The following is a 5,218-nucleotide window of genomic DNA, read 5'->3' as shown; positions in this document are numbered from 1 at the left end:
GCCCCCGCCCCGCGGAGCCGCGCAGGGCCGGGAGGGAGGGGCTCCCCCGCGCCGCGCAGCTCCCCCTGGCGGCCGCCGTGAGGGGCTGAGGGGCAGCCGCCGCCGCTCGGCCCGTGCGGGGCCGATGGATCCCAAAATCGCGGAACCGAGCAGGGTGGGACAGACCCTGGAGTCATCGAGTCCAGCCGATGGCCCAACACCACCTGGTCAAACAGACCATGGCACCGAGTGCCGCGTTCAGTCTTTCCTTAAACCTCTCCGGGGACCGTGACTCCGCCACCTCCCCGGGCAGCCCCTTCCAACCTGATCACCCTTTTGGGAAGAAATTCTTCCTAAACCTGAACCTACCCTGGCGCAACTTAAGACTTTGTCCCCTTGTCCTGTTGCTGGTTCCCTGTGAGAAGACCCCGACCCCCACCTGGGTCTTCTCCAGCCAAAGGATTTTGTGATACAACCAGGTGAGAATGAAGATAGTCTACTAGATAAAATGACAAGAACTTTTTAAACGTTTTTTTCTCATTAACATCTGCAATGAATGCTTGAAACCGGCAGCAGGAATTAAATAATATGGTTCCTTATTTGTTTTTCCTCATATTTTCCTTCCATAAATTTTCATCTGATCTTCTGATCGGTTTTGACCTCTCATCTAATTATGAGTGATCAACAGCAACTCCCAGAGGAAAGAGGCTTCCCTTTGAAACCTGCATTGCTTTTAATATTTGCTCAGTAATATAAGCCTGTTCCTGAGCCAAAACACTTAATCAATACGTGTGACCGTGGCAGGCTGAGCATAAATTTAGGCTTCCCTCCACATTCTGTGCAGTGACCTCCTGCCCCCCTTGCTCTTTGGCTGCCTAGCTCAGCTACAGCTCTTTTTCTGACTTCTAACAAGCACAGAGTTTCCCAAAGCACTGACACAAACTGGAGTTGTCTGCCTATTCTCTTATTTTTGTAAAATGAGACATTTTACAAAATGTATTGAGACAGACTGTAGTCAAATGGTCAACACAGAGGTGGTTGTGCACATGCAGGCAGGTACATGCACACCTGTCCTGCACATGCAGGTGACATCAGGCCACATCCTCCCATTCTCTTAAAAAATCATTATGCTTCTCAGCCAAACCAGAAGTGCTGGGATGACAGGAAGAAAACACACTGGAAATGCACGAGCACTTCTTCTGATTTATTTTAAAAATAAGGAAGAATAAGCCTAGCATACACCTTAAGCTCTCAATGTTGAAGAATTTGAATAAATAATTAGTACAGAAAATTGCTGACTTTATTCATTGCACACTGTTTCTGCTCTAACTGACAGCCAAACACAACAATTGCATTAGAGTAAGTAGGATGGCCTCTAAATAATTAAAGTCAGTAATGATGTAACCTTAGCTAGGGGAAGGCAGATGGCTCTGGAAACTGGAGAAAAATGCTATTGAAAAGCATCTTGAATTGTTTATCAGTTTGTCACTCATGGCAGCTGCATGACTTCATGTTTTATTAAGCAGAGGAAATTACATCATTGCAGAATTAAGTAAAATTCAAATAAAAGCCCGGTTTTGGTATATAGTCAGGTCTTACACGATGATTAAAATTCAGCTTTACCACAGTGGTCTTGACCTTTCCACTCCAAAGCCACTTGTTTTTTGCATCAGAGTGGCTTCTCAGAGGTTGATAGAGCCCCTAGATCACGAGGATTATAACCACGGGACCACAGTGACACAGCCATGCCTGATTTGCCCATGGAGACAAATGTAATGGTGGCTGCTAAAGTGTTATCTAAGCACCAGGAAACCCACCGGCCAAGACAGAGCCAGAACAAGGACTTGTTCCTGCTGGGGTTCTGCTGGCTGCTGCCTCTGCAGGGTGTTGCTGGGGATGTGCAGTGTTTTCAGGCTGGCTGACTGCTGTTATCTCTGCTGCTTGTAAAGATCAGCAAGAGGACAATTGGGTGTAACTGGGACAAAGTTTCCCGAGATAGAAGATAAAGGTCATAATTAGTGTTTGCAAGTGACCTGGCTGCTTTCTCCCCAGAACTGGCACAGCTCTTCCTCAGGTGCAGGCAGGGATGAGCACCAGGATGGCAGTGAGGGCTCATCTCACCTTGCCATAGGAGTGGGATGTGTTGGCTTGGAGGGACTGCAATGGCCAGCTCTGCAAGGAGCTGTTAAATCTCCAGACTTATATCTGACATTGTCCGTGGCCCAGTTTTCTCAGAACCAAACCCACATGGGAAGGAAGAGTTCATAGGTTAAAATCCTTATGAGTGGCAGACTCCTTGACATAGCAGATTGTACATGTGCTCAGATTCGCTAACATGAAATCATACACAATTGAATTACTTGAATTGTTTCCTGACTTCCACGTCCTGCTCAACACCCGAGTAAGCACAAACTGGTCCTAGTGTTTCCCCAGTGCACCATGGCTGAGCCCTGTGCCCAGCAGCTGAAGGTCCTTCATGCCCTCTCTGATCTGGACCACGTAATGAGAATTTTTGTCTTCTTTAGCTTGTACATGGACTTCCCTCAGGGCCTCCCATGAATCAAGCTCATGTGTCAGCTTGTCCCAAGCACTCTGTGGTGTCAGCAGGATCATCTTACCAAAATCACCACTGTGTGGAAGTTTCCTGGTCTTTTGCCATGGCCAGGCTGACTTCAAGCATAAAGGCTTGTGTCTTTTTGAGTGGCTTTTCTGCTGCTTTCATAGTTCAGAGGCTCAGAAAGCACAGGAGTCCCTCTCCGTTTCTTCCTAGCTCATTTGCTAGCACTGCTGATATTGGCAGATGGGTCTTGGCCCCACTAAATCTTTATGTACCCACTGCTGACAGATACAGGGTAGATTTGCAGCCTCTGCAAAATATCACCCATCTCCATATTCATCTGGTCTCCTAGGGACATAAGGTTTTAAAGCAAAACTGTTTTCTATCATTGCATTAAAAAAAATAAGGGCAAAAAGTATTTTTAGGCATAAATTGGAGCTGATTCCATCCTGCAGCATAGACAGTGGGTGATCTCTTTTGTGCCCTCTGAGCACAGGGAGAAGCATGGGGCACACGTGCTGGAAGAACCGCTGGTCCCAGGTCTACCATGGGATGAAGACAGTCAAAGTGAAACCCAAAACATCTGGCTGAACCAAGAATTACACCGAGGTTTCCTGCATGGCATCCTGGGGCTTGGAGATGCTTCTCCGTATGACCTTGCTCCCTGGGGATAGAGAGTTTGGTGAGAGTTGAAGAGACCTGTGTGGAACTGTGAATGACATCAGTGGCCAGATAAAACAGGGTAAGTCTCTTTGATTCAAAATCCTGAGCACCAAGCCTGTGCTGGTCTGAGAGAGGCAGGGAAACAGGAAAAGCTGCATACCTTGAGCGCCATGTAGGATCATCTATCTTTGCCAACTTGTTTGACAAGCCATTGATGCAAATCATGATTTCTGGCTCTCTTTGTGAGAACTGCTCCTGCCCAGTGCTGCAAACCACTGTTGATGCACTGCTGCCACTCGGGCACCTTCCCTTGGCACCTGCCACCACAGCCATCACCCAGTGTTGCCTTAGTCCCTGTGCTGTCCCAGGGGGAGCGTGCTGGGAGGTTTGGTGTGTTGACAACTGTCTTGTGTGAAGGGTGGTCACACAGGATGCAAAGTGCACCCAAAATGGTGCAGAAATGCCAGGAGGGTCAAAGGAGGATGAGGAGGGGCAAGCACCTTTGGCAAATACTGGCAAAGAGAGGAACCAGGGGAAACTGGAGGAGGGAGGGAGGATCCTAGCTAGCAAATGCTATGAGGGAACTCAAATCATCCTGCAGGGGGTGAAGAAATGCACTGAGAAATGCAAACACCAAGATAACAGTAGAATGCCATCCAACACCCACCTCCAGGCACAAAGGAATGGGAAATCTGCATTGGGAAATGGGAAATGCTGGGAAATGCTCTGTACTCAGCTCTCACACAGTATTCCCTGGGCACCCAGGTAACAACAGTGATGAAAACCCCATAAATAGCAAATCAGATCACAGAAAACACACTCGTCAAAAATGTATCAAGCAAAATGTTTCCCGAAGGTGTGGCAGGGAAGGGAGATTTGGCAAGGTTGTCTGTGGCTGTATGTGTCAGGTGTGGAAACAGACAGTGGCATTTGCCAGCTGCTGATGACTAAGTCACACTGCAAGCCCTGTGCCTGGCCTATTTACACCAGCAGCTATGAAACAGATTTGTTTTCATGCAGGTTATGAGACTGATAGGGAATGATGCTGTAACACATGCCTTTCCTTTCTGGGAGCATGGGAAGTGCTCAGCATGAGGCATGCTGTAGGAAAGAAAACATCATGTAACTGAAAAGCAGATCTGGAAAATATTTGCCCAGAATGGACTGGGCAGTCTTTTCCTGTTGTGACTAAGAGGGAAAGGTCCTCTGACTTATTTTTTCTGAAGGTTCATCAGGAGCTGTAGTGATAGGACAAGAAGTAATGGGTTCAAACTGAAAGAGGAGAGATTTAATTTTAGATATACAGAAGAAATTCTTTACTGAGAGGGTGGTGAGGCACTGGAGCAGGTTGCCCAGAGAAGTTACGGATGTCCCATCCTTGGCAGTGTCAAGGCCAGGTTGGATGAAGCATTGAGCAAACTAGTGAGAAGTGCCCCTGCTCACCTTCCTTATGGAGATGCACACCCATGCCTGGCAGTGCCCAGCAGGGTGTACTTTATGCAGCTGAAGGGGTTGGCTTGTTTTTTCTCTGCAAAGGCCAGATCCACCCTGGGAAAATCCAGCAGTGAGGCTCCTTCCCATGGCTCAAAAGGTGGGAAGAAGAGGTTTGATGTCCATTGGGAGGTTGGTGCCCTTTTGCTCCAAACACAGGGTGTGCCCAGTCTGGATCCTGCCTCCATCCCTGCCTCCATCCCACAGGTGCAGGGACATGGTACCTGGAACTGAACACCAGTGACTGGTCCCTGGCAAGGAGGAGCCAGGGCAGGCTGAGCAAAACTGGCAGTGCCTGGGGGGTTTCCCTGCTTCCAGAAGCAGAGCATCAAACTTTTCTCATGGGAGTAGAAATACCCTTGTTATTTTATGCTCAGTTACGCAAAGTGTGAAGCAGGATAAAATGCAGCTGCTAAATCAAAGGTGAGGTGAAGACTCAGTGCCTGCTGAATGGGTTAAGAAACAGTTGAGAAAGCCCCATCTGTCTTTTGAGGTGGCCTCCCAAAACTCAGACTGTGCATGGCTTTC

The sequence above is a fragment of the Motacilla alba genome, chromosome 4A, assembly GCF_015832195.1.
Source record: "Motacilla alba alba isolate MOTALB_02 chromosome 4A, Motacilla_alba_V1.0_pri, whole genome shotgun sequence".
Taxonomy (NCBI): Eukaryota; Metazoa; Chordata; class Aves; order Passeriformes; family Motacillidae; genus Motacilla; species Motacilla alba.
The sequence above is the reverse complement of the archived record's forward strand: the minus strand, read 5'-3'. Positions refer to the sequence as shown.